Below are 18,595 nucleotides of genomic sequence, written 5' to 3'. Positions count from 1 at the left end.
ATATAGACATCTTATCCCCCCCATATCCATTTCAGATACCATTTCACACTTTGCACATAATAACATTGCGGAACATTATAACATCATAAACATAGAACAAGGTATATTTTATCGCATTTATGCGATCAACACCAATTGATTCTCTATGTTTTCAGTGATTTTAATGTAAATTATGCAATGTTCTTTATGTGATGTCAAAAATTGGGAGTAATTCGCCCTATGTCAATAGTAATCATCAGCACAGTCTATTTTTATGTAATATTTGAAGGTCAGCTATTACAAATTGCATTCATGTATATTCAGCCAACTGAACATGTATTAATGAACAATCCCGATTATTTGCATTTAGGCATGTATGTTTAAACGGTTTTAACGCGACCAGAATTTTTAATTCACATTTATATAGACTGAACTGCAAGCTAATAGTTCGTAGTGCAATGGTATACGTAATCTGCATTTATGCATATCACAGATGTCATGTTTACAGTCCTGAAATGTTTACAAATATGCAAACAATATTATACGGGGGATTTGCTTTTTCTATGTCTATTATCACGTGCAACTCACTAACCTATCACCTAGCACCTTGTCACTTTAAAAAACGAATGCTAATCAAAAAAACTTTACCATGTGATCAAGACTCGAAGGAGTTGAAACGCGTTATGGCGGCATCCAAGAAATAAAGATGATTTAATTGGCACCAAGTCTGTGGTCCGTGTCCGTGTGTAGCTGACAAAGGCGAGCAAGCTGCGGATTCGCGCATATATATATATATATATATATATACACACACACACAAAAGAAGCAGGGCACTATGGGAAGTTCTCAAACTTGAGAACTACCCAGAGTTCTCTGCTTCTTTTTTGCATAATTTATGAGTCACTCTATGCCTGAAAGGGTATTGTTTTGACTTATACTGGGTGTTCCCTTGTGTCTGGACAAACCTATACCTCCCTGAAGAGCTCTAAGAGCGAAACACTGTGTCAGGGGTTGCTTTTACTCATTTCAGGTTGGAATTTTACTAACTCAATGCTGTAATACTGTGCCTGGAGTGGTAATTGGCTTTTGTCCTTATTCAGCTTGGCATGGACAGCACTGTGCTAGTCCTATGCTTAAAGACTTTGCTGTTGAAAAGGCAAAATACTTTGTCACTTTCTATCTCAGCGTGGATGGCACTGTGCTAATCCAATGCTTAAAGACTTTGATAGAAAAGCAGACATTTGAGGTGAGCAGATCTAGAGTGTGTGCTGGTGTTGAGAGTGCTCTATATGGCAGCTGCTTTCCACCTAAACTTGAGAACTACCCAGAGTTCGCTGCTTCTTTTTTGCATAATTTATGCGTCATTCTGTGCCTGAAAGGGTATTGTTTTGACATATATGAAAACAATCCTTCAATCCTCTGTACTTCCCTTCGGCGAACAGAGACACAAACCCAACGGTATGAGGCAGATGTTCATTTATTACGCTCCTCAAGACTGACGCGTTTCGGGGACCTAGTGCCCTTGCTCACAGGTCGGCATAAACGCCGTTCGCCATGTTTTTATACATTTTTTGTGTGTTTGTGATGTCACCATGTGATAAATTAACATAGAAGACATACTGGCACTTCATTTTCTTGCAATAGAAAGTCTGTTTTCTAACCTCATCGGATAAGCATATATAACATATAACAAACGGCAATGGTTTAATATAACTACATAAATGCATGTAAAACAGGATGCACCTTGTAAATCAACCAAATCTATCTTGCTTAAAGGCCACTTTAAAAATGGAATATAAAAAATTACATTATAAATAGTTAAACCAATGATTAAATAGGGCTAATAAATATTAGATAAATAGTAAATAGTACAAAGCATGTCATATATAAACACATGAAATTACTACCATTACTAAGCCCAAAACTGTGCAAAATTTCGCAAAAATTACCCGTAAACCAATTTTAATGTGCAAAATCATGCCTAATGAATTTAAATCCTCCTACTTAAAAACCTTCCTGCGTAAATGCATAATGGAGGAATAAAGTGCTATATTCCTATGTGCAATAATGCAAAAAAAAGTGCCATATGCCTATAAAGTGCAAATATAGTCAAAACCTGACTAATTTAAAGTGCTAGTGCTGCTAAATCCTACATTACACTATTATAATTAATTCTAAAAACCACAAAGGTATCATAGTGTAAACCCAAAAGATGGCCTAAAAAGGCAAAAAAGGGGTAAAACATAAAAATCCCCGCGCCTTGGATTCTAATGCAGTTCATCAGATCATATACAACCACGTAGATATGTCAACATCTGTCTAATTATTCATGCAGTACATTAAAGAAAGTGGTAAAGATCTTCCTTGTTGTTGAGGCCATTAGGCATCTTACTATCTAAATCCAATATCATTTTGGATTCTAATTTCCTCAACCTCTTTTCCCTATCTCCTACTCTGCGAGGTTTAGGAATGGCTGCCGCAACAAACTATTTCAAACAACTGAGATTGTTTTTTTGCACTTGTTTAAAATGTCGAGCCACCGGGTACGTAGAATCGTTATTAATGATGGCTTGTAAGTGTTGCAGGATTCTGACATGCACCTGTAGCTTGGTGCTTCCCACATATCTTAAGCCACCAGTACTCATAGTACAGCCCGCGGGCCCCCAGCGGCCCGGCAAGCCTTTCTTGGCGGCCCGCGGACCTTGCAGATATCGTACGGGTGTTTTTTTTTTCTTTTTACAGTGTCAGCAAACCGAGACTCTGCTCTGTGGGGGGCGGGCAATTCAAGTGATAGTCCGAGTGGAGCTGCAGGGGCGCTAAGAAGAGGTGAAATACAACAAAGCCTCGTTATCATGCAAATGGTCTCTTAAAGACCCGTGAAGTACTCGGTGGGGCTGTGTGTGTTCCCCGAAGGGAAGCTGCCTCAGCTGCCACACAAGTGAGGTGACAAAGAATGACAGAGGACAGCAGGGTGTGAGAGTCAGGTGAGGTGACAGAGGGTGACAGAGGGCAGTAGGGAGAGACAGAAACAGACAGAGACAGATAGAGACAGAGACAGATAGAGACAGAGACAAACAGAGACAGGGACAGACTGACAGATAGAGGCAGAAACAGATAGAGGCAGAGACAGAGGCAGAGAGAGACAGATAGAGGCAGAGACAGAGGCAGAGAGAGACAGATAGAGGCAGAGACAGAGACAGATAGAGACAGAGAGAGAGACAGAGAGAAAGACAAAGATAGAGGCAGGGACATATAGAGGCAGGGACATATAGAGGCAGAGACAGATAGAGGCAGAGACAGACAGAGACATATAGAGAGAGATAGAGAGAGAGATAGATAGAGGCAGAGAACGGGACAGGGCAGACAGATAGAGGCAGAGACGGAAAGGGAGGCAGAGGGATGGAGACAGATAGAGACAGGGGCAGACAGAGCTAGATAGAGGCAGAGACAGGGACAGACAGACAGAGACAGATAGAGGCAGAAACAGACAGAGATAGAGACAGAGACAGACAGGGACAGACAGAGACAGATAGAGGCAGAGACAGGGACGGGGCAGACAGATAGAGACAGAGACGGAAAGGGAGACAGAGGGAGGGAGACACAGTCAGGGACAAACAGAGACAGGGACAGACAGATAGAGGCAGAGACAGACCGCGACAGAAAGGCAGAGAGACAGAGAGATAGAGAGGGAGACAGAGGGAGACAGAGAGTGGGAGGGAGAGGGAGGGAGGGAGACAGAGGGTGACAGAGGGAGGTAGAGGGAGGGAGACAGAGAGGGAGGGAGGTAGAGGGAGGGAGACAGACAGAGGGAGGGAGTCAGGGGGAGACAGAGGGAGGGAAACAGACAGAAGGAGACAGACAGAGGGAGGGAGGCAGAGGGAGGAAGACAGACAGAGGGAGACAGAGAGAGAGGGGGATAGAGAGAGAGGGAGACGGAGAGAGAGGGAGACGGAGAGAGAGGGAGACGGAGAGGGAGGGAGACGGAGAGGGAGACAGAGGGACAGAGACAGAGAGGGAGAGAGAGGGAGAGAGAGAGAGAGGGAGACAGAGAGAGGGAGACAAAGGGAGATAGAGAGAGGGAGACAAAGGGAGACAGAGAGAGGGAGGCAGAGGGAGAGACAGAGGGAGGCAGAGAGAGACAGAGGGAGGGAGACAGAGGGAGACATAGAGAGACAGAGGGAGGGAGACAGAGGGAGGGAGACAGAGGGAGACAGACAAAGGGAGGAGGGCGACAGGCAGAGAGAGGAGGGCAACAGACAGAGGGAGACAGAGGGAGGGAGCGAGTCAGGGGGAGACAGAGGGAGGGAGAGGGAGACAGACAGAGGGAGACAAGCAGAGGGAGGGAGGCAGAGGGAGGGAGGCAGAGGGAGGGAGACAGATGGAGACAGAGAGAGGGAGGAAGACAGAGGGAGGGAGAGGGAGACAGACAGAGGGAGACAGACAGAGGGAGGGAGGCAGAGGGAGAGAGGCAGAGGGAGGGAGATAGAGGGAGACAGACAGAAGGAGGGAGACGGAGAGAGAGGGAGACGGAGAGAGAGGGAGACAGAGGGAGGGAGACAGAGGAAGGGAGACAAAGGGAGACAGAGGGAGGGAGACAGAGGGAGAGACAGAGGAAGAGAGGCAGAGAGAGACAGAGAGGGAGGGAGACAGAGAGAGACAGAGAGAGACAGACAGAGGGAGACAGAGGGAGGGAGACAGAGGGAGAGATAGAGAGGGAGGGAGACAGAGAGAGAGACAGACAGAGGGAGACAGAGGGAGGGATACAGAGGGAGGGAGACAGAGAGATAGGGAGACAGATAGAAGGAGACAGATAGAGGGAGACAGAGGGAGGGAGACAGATAGAGGGAGGGAGACAGAGAGATAGAGAGCAGGAGAGAGAGATAGAGAGAGGGAGAAAGAGATAGAGAGAGGGAGGGAGACAGACAGAGGGAGGGAGATAGAGAGAGGAAGAGAGAGATAGAGAGAGATAGAGAGGGAGAGGGAGAGAGAGAGGGAGAGGGAGAGGGGGAGAGAGAGAGAGAGAGAGAGAGATATGTGTATGCCGGGTCTGGTGGCTCAGTGGACGAAGGCGTCCGCTGCAGGGGCCTGTGTTCCACCTCATGGTCACAGTTTTTTGTTGTTGCTCTAGCCCCGCCCCCACGGTGCGGCCCTCGGCCACAAACCACACTGTAAATTTGACCCCTGAGAGAAAGTTTGTAAGTACCCATGTCTTAAGCCATAGGTGCATGTCAGAACATAAACTGCAAACTCAGTTTTACAATTAAAACTACACTTAATTAAAACTCTTTCTGGGCTAAACGGAGTCAAATAAGAAGTAGTATTTTCTCCGAACCTCAAGCTCCTCAAGAAGAGCACTTGGTAAAACCTTGCTTTGGTTGTAGCCACATCTTGGCTGCTGCTAGTTCAGGATTGGTCTTAAAAATTTGAGTTGTCATGGATGGGCCCTTCCTATAAGTAGCACCAGATGAAGGGCAAGCCCAATATACCCTTGAGGGCTTAGGCGGATAAATTGAAAAAGTAAAGCTGCCGACAAGGGATTTTGTTTGTGAATAAAGTAATTACTTGGTTCTATTTCTTAATGAATCATTTTGGGGATGTATTTAAGCAAATTATACACCAACAGTAAATGTTATCAACAAGAACAATCTTCAGATAAAGAGAGCACACACGGGATTTCATTTGTGAATAAAACACAAATCTTTTTATATATAAATCAGAGTAAAAAGGAGTACAAAAGAACCATTGGTTCGAGCAATAGATCATGAAAAGCGGGTTAAATCAGAACCACATTTCATCAGAAGACATCTATTTCAGTACAGTTATGACAGAGACCAATCTCATCATTGAGAAAATAATCAACTGCATTTATCTAATATTGTGAAATTAGATGATGGAGTCGACGTTTCGGTCTTGGATGGCAGAAGTCCGTCAGACCATCTTCAGGACAGATAGTTATTGCATGAAAAGACCCCTATATGAACATAATATAAACAGTTACAGTCATGGCAACATAATTTTGTAAACTGTATCTAATACACATATATTATAGACAACCCGTATGTGAAGAGTAGTCTCTCTATTATAATTTGTCAAACATATCTTAATGCTTTTTTACAAAAGAATAACAACTTAACATTTGTCGTTGCTACTTTCAAACTTAAAAGTGTAGACCTATATAGATACATGCATTATAGAAATGAACCAGTTTTTTCGTGATTTTCACAGGTCTAACGGAAATTGTTCTAATCTCATCCTCTATACATTACGGAATTTTAGACAAACACTTGTCTTATAACAAGGAGAAAGGGTTGCTTACTTCGTGAGTTCTAGGAATCCCACAATACTTGTGTTTTTGTTGTTGTTTTGTTATTGTCAGGACGTTCCAGTTTAATACTGTAACCTAGATGAAAGTGCACTGCATCTATCTGTCCTGAAGATGGTCTGACGGACTTCTGCCATCCAAGACAGAAACGTCGACTCCATCATCTAATTTCACAATATTAGATAAATGCAGTTGATTATTTTCTCAATGATGAGATTGGTCTCTGTCATAACTGTACTGAAATAGATGTCTTCTGATGAAATGTGGTTCTGATTTAACCCGCTTTTCGTGATCTATTGCTCGAACCAATGGTTCTTTTGTACTCCTTTTTACTCTGATTTATATATAAAAAGATTTGTGTTTTATTCACAAAAGAAATCCCGTGTGTGTTCTCTTTATCTGAAGATTGTTCTTCCTATAAGTAATCGTAGGTTGCGGAGGAAGATTGGGAGCTAATACCCCATCTGTCATAATTATTGGCCAATTACGCCTAATAATAGACCTGATTTTTCTTCTTGTTCATTAAAAGTAGTTATGAGTCTCAGCACATTCTCTGCAGTTTCAGGATCTTCTAAATTACTCAAGTTTGACAAAACAGAGTTCCTAGGTTTACTACCAAACTTATTGACCGCCTCTGTTAAAATCGATTCACTATATCCCCTCGCTCTGAATCTTTCAAGAACTTGATGTTTACATATAGTGAAATCATCTTCAGTACTGCAGATCCTTTTAAGGCGCACTAACTAACCAAACGGGATGCTTTTTATTAAATGTTTGGGGTGTGTGCTGCTGGCATGGAGTGTTGTATTTCCAGCCGTAGCCTTTCTGTGAAGCGTTGTGGCTATATCACCATTTTTTATGTAGATTTTAACATCTAAAAATTCCACACATTGTTTGCTAATCTGAGATGTAAACTTAAGGTTAGCAGTATTGATGTTGATCTTACTGATAAAATCAATGGCACTACTCTCATCACCTATCCACACAATAAATACATCGTCTATATACCTCAACCAATGTAAAACATGGTTGCTGTAATCAGTGAGGAATGTACGTTTAAGGACCTGCTCCTCCCACCAACCCACATGTAAACATGCGTAGCTGGGGGAGAAGCAGGCCCCCATCACAATGCCCCTCTTTTGCAGATAAATATAATTGCCATGAAATAGTTGTTAAAAAGGCACCAAGAAACAAAATCTAAAAGCATTTTCTTATGTATATAACAATCAAGGGGTCTCGAATCAAGAAAATGTTTCAACGCATTTAGCCCTGTTTCGTGTTCGATGCTTGTGTATAGGGATTCGATGTCTAAAGTAATAAACATCAAATCCTCTGTCCACTGTATATTCTGCAACTTCTCCAAAAAGTCCCCTGTATCTTTTACATATGTAGGCAGTTGTTTCACCAAGTCCTGTAAAATATAGTCCACATATTGGGTCACATGTTCACCTACACTCTCTATGGCTGTTATAATTGGTCTACCAGGGATAGGGGTGTGTTTTTTGTGGACTTTAGGAATCAAATACAGCCTCGGCAATGTTGGATGTTCCACATGAAGGAAACGGTATTCTTCCATAGAAATACTGCCTTCTCTTATCCATTGCATCAACTTTGTTTTCAACTTCTCTCTCGCTCTATTATATTTTTTCATATTAGTTTTCTCATAACAGGACCGGTCTTCCAGGTGCCTTTGAGCTTCAAGTATGTAGTCTTTTTGAGCCCAGATGACAATATTACCTCCCTTATCAGATTTGGTAATCACTATTTCATGGTTGTCGCTTACTTTTTCATCAACTTGGTATACGGCACTTCATGATTGCTTTTATAACGCTTCTTGTGTTTGATCTGGTGATGACGTTTTTTAATGTCCTCTGTGACAACTTCATGAAAAATGTCAATGGCATCTTTGGGCATTGCCGGGATAAAGTGGGAATTGGGTTTAAATGGACTCATTCCAGCTCCACGTTGTTTGATGTTAGCATTTGACAACCTGTCCTGCGTTGTCTACATGTTGATACACCTTTGGTCATTTTCCATAAGGCCCTCACTGAGATCATGCATGGCCAATAATACAGAAGCGTCTGAAGCCTTAAGTTCTGTACTGAGGGCATCAAAATTATCCTTATTGAGATGCATTTCTTTCAGTCCTTCTTTGATTGAGAAGAACTTTCTCAACTTCAATTTTTGGATAAAACAAAAAATATATTGACTCTAGTGCGTGTATAACTAAAATCACTGACAGGGCAATAAGATAGCCCTAATGCCAATAGTTGTTTTTTCAGCCTGAGTGAGTGTGATTGTGGACAGGTTAACAATGGTATTTTCATCCACGGCTATTTTCTGCGCCAGTATGTTTTTTTCGCTGTTTTTACATTTCCGCATTTTTCGCCTTTCCCTTTGTTTTCTGTTTTTTCTGATTCTACTTTCTTCTTTTGGTGTCTTGGTCTTAGGGTCTGGCGGTGGTCTAAAACTAAAAAATCCACTTCTTCTCCCAAATCCAACACTCTGCCGTGTGCGAGTGCCCCTAGGCTGCTTGTGCTCCCACCATCCGATGAGACCTCACTGGTGAGTGAGTCTAAATCCGTTGCATTCGGCATTTCATTTCCCTCTGTATTGAAATTCTGACCCATTTCATGTGTCACTTTTTTACCTTTGCCACTGAATTTACTTTTTTTGGCAATCTCATAATTCTGACCAAAGGTAAAAATTCGTCCTTGCTCATAGTCAGATATGACTCTTGAGAATTTATACGCCTTGCTCGTCATAATTTTGTCCTCCTGCTTCATCAAACGATTTTCTATTTCTTCCCTTGTTTTAGAAATGAAATCGTTTGGTTCCAACTTGCCCAAACATTCATTAATTTGTTCAATCTCCAGCAATAACGCTTGTCGGTCTATTTCTGTGTATTTTACTAGAATTTTGACCAAGTTTATTGATGCCGACAAGTTACTTTATATATATATATATATATATATATATATATTACCTACTGGCGGTCGCCAGTAGGTAGTTATAGTTAGGACCCCTTTTCCATAGGAAAACCTCAACATTCTATTTTGAATAACTTTGGCGCCGGTCGATGAATCCTCGCGAATTTCTCAAAATAGGTGGGGCGCTACGCTCCGCTCCTACCCTGAAAGTCTCGGGGGGATTCGTCAAGCGGGGGCTGAGATAAAAGGGGGGTCCCAAAACGCGTTTTTCCCATGCATTTTTCCATAGGACCTTTAGAACGAGCTACAGCCCGAACGGCTGAACAGAATTACTAGAAATTTGGCAGAGAGGTAGTCCCTAGGTCAAGGAAGTGCCTTTTGTAGGTTTGGTGTAAATCTGTTCAGTAGATTCTGAGAAAATAGCCTTTAAATCAATATATATATCTGAGCCCGCTTACGGTACGCTTACCGTACGCTTACCGTAAGCGTACGGTGGCGTGCGCGAGCGCGATTCTGATTGGCTCTTAGATCTTAGTAAACATTCGAATCGGCCGAAACCAGGAAGCGGCGGCCGCCATTTTGTCTCTCGCACTGAGTGTTGTTTATCAAACAAGATGGCCAAAAACATGTTACGGGGCTGTTTTGACAACTCCCTCCCACATAGTCATGTTGAGGGAGTCCCCAAACATACCCCAAGAGCAAAAACGGTTTTATTTTTTTTTCGGCAATTTCGCCGAGTAAGCTTACCGTACGCTTACCGTAAGCGTACGGTAAAAAAAAAACACTATCCACACTTACCCCACCCCCTGTGCTTTTGGTGGCCGTAGGCCACCAAATGTACAGGGCTTATTAATAGGTAAAAAAAACTAAATTTTGGCAACATGAAATTATAAAATCGAAATAAAAAAAACACTATCCACATTGACCCCACCCCCTGTGCTTTTGGTGGCCGTAGGCCACCAAATGTACAGGGCTTATTAATAGGTACAAAAAACTAAATTTTGGCAACATGAAATTATAAAATCGAAATAAAAAAAACACTATCCACATTGACCCCACCCCCTGTGCTTTTGGTGGCCGAAGGCCACCAAATGTACAGGGCTTATTAAAGTTGATAAAAACCGTGCACGGAACGAACTGCGTTAAGTGGGCGCGCACGCCTCGAATGGCGTAAAGTAACTTAGCATTTAAAAAACCGTACAAATTCACTGAAAAAACCATAGGTTTCACACACGTTATAGTTAGGAATTAGCATTTAAAAAACCTTGCAAATTCACTGAAAAAACCATAGGTTTCACACATGTTATAGTTAGCGGAAATTTTACTGATAAAAAACCAGTGAAATTGCCCCGTTATAGTTAGTGCTGGCAACTATAACTCACGCGACCGCAATCTTCTGCTGATGACATATGTGTCTTTATGAAAAAAAAATATTTGTAATATATGTATAGCTAAAAATGTATGGAAGAAGACATGGGCAAATAAGTGTCTAAATACAGTATTAGCATCAGCAGAGGATTGCGGTCACGTGAGTTATAGTTGCCAGCACTAACTATAACGGGGCAATTTCACTGGTTTTTTATCAGTAAAATTTCCGCTAACTATAACATGTGTGAAACCTATGGTTTTTTCAGTGAATATATATATATATATAATGCCACTGCATGTTTAGTCATTTGAAAAATGCTTACAAAAATACTGTGAAAAGCTTACTTTTAAAAATGAAATGTGTTAAATGCTAAATTTGTAGTAAGCGCCCATACTTAAAACTATAAGCCTGTATCACTGTATCATAGAAATGAAGCATAAGTTCTTAACTTGACATAACTGAAGATGCCATGAATGACTAAGAGAGTATAGTAATAGTGTAAGGCTTAATTCGGGAGAGACAGCGCACGAAAGGAAACCCTGCACAAATATCTCAAGGGTAAAAGGCCACTTTAATAGAACAAGTCTGATAAAATTTAATTAAACCAACTTATAATAACCGTGGCAAGAGGCCTTACAAAACTTTAGACCTCACTAATACATTTGTAAAATCCTGACCCCCCTCCCCCCAGCCAAACTAAACAAAAGTACTAGAACACAGAATGGGGTTATCTGGGAAAGTGCTTTCTTGGTTTGCTTCCTTCCTACAGAATTGCTCACAGTACATCAAACTCGGCAACATTCTCTGACTCCTCACCAGTGAGATGTGGAGTACCCCAAGGGTCGACCATTTCACCCACACTCTTTAACCTATATATGGAACCACTAACTGAAATTCTCGGCCAATCGAACATTGCATACCACATGTACGCAGACAATAAACAACTATACTTAAAAGATATCATCCCTAGACGATGGCATTCAACTAAATAACACTTAGTCAAAACCCAGTCCTGGCTCTCTCAAAACAACCTCAAGCTGAACGCACTGAAAACCAAATTCCTTCTTTTCTCCCCACCAAACTGCTCCTCACTTGTTCATGATTGGCTGAAGCACCTATACACACTCAATTGTACACCTACCATCATTGATTCTATGAAATCCCTGGGAATACCACGGGACAAAAGTCTAAATATGAGTGCTCACATCAGTGCGACCACACGCAGTGCAACTTTCCAACTCAGAATACTGAAAAAACTAAAACCATTTTTACCACCTTCAGACTTCAAACAAGCAGTACAAGCACTTGTGGTCTCCAGACTAGAATACGGTGTGGCGACACTGTCAGGACTACCCGAAATGAGAACATCTCCACTCAAAACGACTTTTAATGCAGCAGTGAGACTGGTAACAGGATCTAGACGCTTTGATCTCATCACCCCATCGCTTAGGTATCTAAACTGGCTTCCCCATGAAGCAAGAGCTCAACTGAAAATTGCCTGCCTCACACACAAAGCATTACATTTTAAAGAACCAAGTTACCTGGCAGAAAAGGTCCAAATATCCAGTGGCAGCAACCACCTAAGAAGCGCTAACTCTCTCAGGCAAAAATCTTATACACAATCCTTCTCTGGAGCAGCACCAAGGAGCTGGAATTCCTTACTACCCAAGGTAAGCTCAAATCCATCGATCCACGTCTTCAAAAAAGAGGTGAAAAAGATCCTAATTAATAGATACCTGGCATATTCTTTCGGAGAGACAGGGTACAAGGGTCGTCTCAATGCCAGCAACCTCTAGATTGGTAAGAGGCACGTCGCTTACTGGAGTACCCTGGAACGCTCTGATCCTCTGGATACATGGTTTCGAATAGTTTCAGAGCAGCAGTAAATACACACACGAAGCCGCTAGAGCTACGAAGACTTATGGAATTTTAATGGACTGACAGTTTTATAATTATTATATTTGTTGCAACAGCCAGATTCAGCTCTTTACTCTAGAGGTATCTGTGTCTATACCTTTCATCTTATTGTATTGAACCCTATGTACAGCGATCTGATACACCTGGGTCATATGCACGCTTTATAAAACACACAAAAAAATATATATATACCTCCTTCCTCAACAGTCTTCCCTTCTAGTGTTAAAAATCCTGCCCAACTGCTGACACCAAAAAATACTCCCCTGTTCTCTGTTCCCCTTGCCCAAACCCACCTGTTTGGTCCTCGACCATATATGGACCTCCCTGAACTGTGTTGAATCCCCCATTTGAACCCCCATCCAGAGATTGTCATTCTGCTCCCGCCAAATATTAGTCCTGCCTACCAGCGGCATCAACAAACCAACAACAAAAATGCAAACTAATGAAACAAGAACCCACCCTATTAAAAGTTACCAGAATAAATCTCAGAAAAAAAACAAAAATTGACAAAAAGGATGAACATAGACTCCTAAACCCCCCCTTCCCCCCCCAAAAAAAAATGGTTGGGCAGGAGGGACAAGCTGTCCGACAATAGCCCTGCCCTTGGGTGTGTCAACAACAAAGAGAACGCCCAACTTTCCACCCTTACTTTTAAAAAAAAAAAAACACTAAACCCATCCCTGACCTGCCACAACCAAAAGGAAACCCTAGTGTTTCCACAAAGCACACCACTCTCCCGACAAGCCAGGGGGAGACTCCGCGAGCCTCGCACCCCTCAAGCCCACATCAGGAGAGATGGCGCACCAAAAGAAAAACTGCACAAATATCTAAAGGGTAAAAGGTCGCTTTAATGGAACAGGTCCAAAAACAGTTATTTAAACCAACATATAATAACCTTGGCAAAAGCCCGTACAAAACTGTAGAACTCACTAATACGTTTGTAAAATCCTGACCCCCCTCACCCAAACTAAACAACGATACCTCCTCCCTCAACAGTCTTCTCTTCCATGCCCCAAATCAGTGCTAAAAATCCTGCCCAACTGCTGACACCAAAAAACCCTCCCCTGTTCCCTTTGCAAAACCCAACTGTTTGGCCCTCGACCATATCCAGACCTCTCTGAACTCTGTTGACCCCCCATGTGAGCCCCCCATCCAACAGCTGTCCTGCTGCCCCTGCCAACCAGGAAAACCCTGCCCTACTCTGCAGAAAAAAATCATAAAATCCACCTTGCAAGAAAGACCACAAACATTTTTTTTGGGGGGGTGGGAGGTGGGACAATTGAGATGTTATCTGATAATTGTTAATGGATAACTCAATAAAAATATAAATTAAAAAAAATCACAAACTTTCCCTCAAAACTTCATCAATAGCTAAATGCAGCTGGCTTCATCAAATAATATTTATTACCCAAAACATAGATAGATGCATCTCATCCTGCCTAAACAATGCTTGATCTTTTGCACTCATTCCTCATGCCTTACAAGACCAATACCAAGACCTCAACAAAAACTTTGCATCTCTCTATTCACTTTTTTCCTCTGCTTTTCAATACCCTCCAGCTTCCTTGTACCTCTCCAAACCCTTCTCCGTACCAACTCAGTCAAAATATTGTGTGTACCTGACCAGTTGTGCAATATCCTATACAAGTCACTCTGCATAGCTTTCAAAAGACCAATCCCTTAAAGAGAAACAATATTGCTTTCATCTAGGTGCATGACCACAAGTTGCGGCACCCTTACCTGTAACCCATATGGATAAGAAACTCACAAATTCCCCCAGGCACATCCGACTCTTACCCCTCTAAGATTCCACCACCCTAGAGCAATCCAAACCCAATTATCTGCTAAAACATCCTGATTCTGCCTGCTTCGCTACCCAACACACAAATGAATGCCCAACTAGCCAAACAGTGGAAACGCTGCCCCTGGGCTCAGCCACCCATCCTAGGAAAGCACAAACAATCACTACAACATGTAAAATGTACAGAAAAAACTACAATGCATTCGGTTACACATAGCGCTTAAAACATATTGATCTCTATCTACCCAACAACTTCACCTTCAGACATACCTTTAGCTTTTGCCTCCGTAGCTGCACCAATCCTAAAGGAATGTGTGCTATACTCCTTCGCCTGAATATGCAATATGGACAATGCCTTTCTGAAATATCTCAAAACGTGAAAGTATTATAAGCATGAACCATCCTTGTGTGCAAAAACCCACCTGCTTAATAACCCCCAAAAAACTTGAAAAACGCAACCTGCATCCAACTGGGCAAGCAATATTACGCACATTTTTCAAAAGAACTTCTTGCCCCCTACCCAACTGATCACTCTTAGATCACACCAACCAAATCCTTACCTCAAAAGCTGAAAATGAAACATTTCTTGTCAACAAACCACCTTGAGCCGACACTCTCAACAATTCTGAAATCCTAAATGCACAGTGAAAAAGCCAAGCCATGCACAAAGCGAAGACGGCTGTTTCCCATGGGGAAAAACAAACAACATGCAAATGTTCAATCAACTCCAGTAGTACCTTACCTAAAATTGAACGCCCCCGGTCGATTCGATCACCACCTTTCCTCGCCCATCCTTTAACAATTCTTTTACACACCTCTCCTTCCATTGGATCGTAACCTCAAAAATATTTCCTGTGAAATGAAATGTCAGCCATCTCACCAGCAACTGCAGAAAAGCCCAACTAAGTCTGGCCCATAGTAACATTATTTGCATCCTCTTCCTTTAAGGCCAAAACAGAATAGAAGGACCCTTACTTTGTTGCCCCTGAGTCCAATTACTCCCTCCATGCTTGTTCATAAGCTTTTTTGGTAGTATTCCCAACCGAGTTCTCAATGAGGTTAAGCACTCTCAATCTCCCAACTCCCAAACTTCCGGAGGCATGGTGTGAACTGCTTCTGTTTCTGGTGCCAGCCCATGGAACCTCTGCCACTGAAAATAAGACAAAGCAGCCGCAATATAATGCACTCCAGGAACATGTCTCGCCCTGAATAAAATGTTTAATTTCATATAATAAACCACGAAGATCCACAGTAAGTGTAGCACCCTCTCATCCTTCGCCTTCTGAGAGTTCACCAGGACAACCACCGTTGTGTTGTCTACCTTAAAACCACTGTTCTGTTGGCCAAAAATTGCCCCATACAACCATTGCTTCAAGAAGAAAAAACTCCAAGAGAGCAATACTTCTCTTCTTGGCCAACCAATCCTGAGGCCAACAATTCACCAACCAATGCCCATCCCAGAACAAACCAAAACCATACGCCCCAGACCCATCAGAAAATATCTGTACCTGCCAAAGCCATTCCACATCCATGGAGAGCATCATCACACCATTGAATTCTTTCAAAAATGTAATCCAATTTCACAAATCCTTCTTCACACTGGCACACAGACGTACTGTTTCATGTGGCAACACTGCACCAGATATGGAAAAACCTAGTCTCCTGCAAAAAGCTGTTTTTGCAGGACGTGCAGTCAAAATTCAAATGCCCAAAGAGTTGTTGTACTTTCCTCAATTCTAATTTTCACTGATAGGAGACTCTTTGCTGAGTTTTTTCCTTAGATATCTTTTCACAATAAGCTTATTTTGTGATCTGCTGTTATTGAGCTGAGAATACTTTCTAGCTTATGCTAAAGCTTCATGCCTATGCTTGATTCTCTCTTAAGGATCATTTATTGCTATCTGAAGTGACACCTTTATTCCTTTTTTCATTTAACTCTGATATATTTAGAATAGGGGAGTTTCTTTATGGAACATACTTTTTGCATTATTAGTATTGTATTGATTGCACTATTGAGTAATATATTGATTTACAGGTATTATCAAATATCGATTGATTATATTAACTTTTGAATATGAGTTTTGGAGAATAATATCTTAATAAAAATTATAAACTAAAAGATTTGAAAATAAAACCTTTTAACACTCACTTAACTCTATCGACTGAACTAAAAGAAACGATAATTGATAACGCTTTAAATTGACTTCAACTAAGTGATTGATAGAGAAACCCTGTGCCCCAACAGTGATAGCAGAGTACGGTGTATGTTACAAGAGAGGAGCTGAAATAGTTAGTCCTAGTGTAGAAATGCCCATGTCCTTAAGACCAGAGTCTTAATTTGAACATTGACAGAGTTGTGGTTTCAAAGGTGGTTGCAATGGTGGAGGGGTGAGTATTAATAGGGTCATGTGTCACTATTGTCTTTGTCGATACTTAGCCATTATGTTGAAATTATGCTGGTGTTTGAGAATAGTGCTGTTTAAGCGCTAAATGTTGAGCAGTTGAAGTTGTTATTGGACTCTAAGTAGTCTAAGGTCCTGCTATAAACAGTTCCAATTGTGGTGTTATTTGTCTGCTAAGATTTGTGAGGTACAATTGAGAAAGGGATTATAACATTTACTGTGATTGTGCTAATATTGATTGTTTGTTAGTGGAGCCTATTACGCAAAGGGGAAGTTACATCAGTTAGAGTGATTTCCCACTGGCCGAGATTTCATTTGAGTCTGTGTGTAAGTGTAGGGAAGTCGGAGGGTGTTAAAACCTTATTTCCAATCGTTTCTAGTATGAATGAATTAATTATTTGTTTATATTGCTTGCTTAAGAGTTGTAGAATGTTTATACAAGGGAACATTTTGAATGAGGGTGGACCACTGCGAAGAGCGAGAAGTATGCCATAGTGTGCCCTAGTGAGATTGGACGGTTGGCGTTAGTGTTGCGCTGTTATTGGTTGAAAACGGTACAAGGTTCCACAGTAGGATTGGTCAGCTGTTGTGAAGTGCTGATCTGAGATTGGTTAACAAGTCCTCGGGTATTAAACTATCACAGGATGGGAGAAAGATACAAAATTAAAGAACAGCATAGAAACATTGATATTTTGAACCTGATTAACGTTCATTTATTGTTGAAATATTGCAAAAATTAAATGTTTTAAAACCCGTAGAGATTTATTGAGGAGTGATTTAAGAGTCCCAGTTCAGGAAAGTGATGAGGTACCACCCGAAGGTATACCACCCCATAATATAACAACAAATGTAGGGCTCCAAACACGTTTGTTGCTCTGTCAATGGGGCAAGGTTACTAAAAATGAGGGGCCATTTAAATTTCCACAATACAATACATTTGATTGAAAGGTTATCGAACATATAAGGGACAAATTATACAAGAGGAGACAACCTCCTAGAGCCACACAATGCAAGGCATTAAATGCTTGGGAGAGAGCAGCACATGCTAAAGAGAAATATAAGAATGGAGCAAAGAGAGCTGCGCAAAATTACGCAGCTGCTCAATGGGATGAAGGACAGCAAAAGTTTAGAAAATGTATAATTGAGGGGGCTAGCTAGAATTTACCCATTCATAATCACAGAAAAGAATAAAAAGAATCAGAAACAGGAAAATGATGAGGAAGAAGCTTCAAAGAAAAGAGAAAGTAATAAAGCTGAAGGGATGGTATTCTGGATATTTTATTGGCTTTGCATCTACCACGATATGTGGCCCCTACAACTAATATGGATAGTGATACAACTTCTATGCTAAAGTGGCTGCAGCCCCTGTTGATCCTAGATCGCTATTCGGATTGAGAGACTATTTCCAGTGATTCAAATTGTGCATTTACCTGTTGAAGTGGCTCATACTGTAATAACTCCAGGTGTTACTGCTTCAATTGTGACTGTTTCTGCCCCGTGTCACAAATAGCATCAGCACAGACATTGGTAGTTCCAGTTGCTACTGTACCAATAAATATTGTCCTGAATGCTGTAGTTCAAGGTGCTGTAGAAGATATAGTTGTGACAGGGTTCAGCCCGAATTTCCAGAATTTAGAGATTGTTGCCTACACAACACCGGAAAATGTTCATTCAGATAAGGGAGGAGGATTGTCCTTATGAAATAAGTTGCACAAAGTAAGACAGGACTATTGTGGGATGGAATTTTTCCCCTGTGGTTTAAAGAAACTACAAACAATAAAAAGACAGTAGGTGCAGAGAGATCCATCTCATGTCAAGAAAAAGAAAGACCATTAGACGTCTCAAAATTAAAGGTATGATTAGAAGAAATTATAA

The sequence above is a fragment of the Triturus cristatus genome, chromosome 6, assembly GCF_964204655.1.
Source record: "Triturus cristatus chromosome 6, aTriCri1.1, whole genome shotgun sequence".
NCBI classification, from domain to species: Eukaryota; Metazoa; Chordata; class Amphibia; order Caudata; family Salamandridae; genus Triturus; species Triturus cristatus.
The sequence above is the reverse complement of the archived record's forward strand: the minus strand, read 5'-3'. Positions refer to the sequence as shown.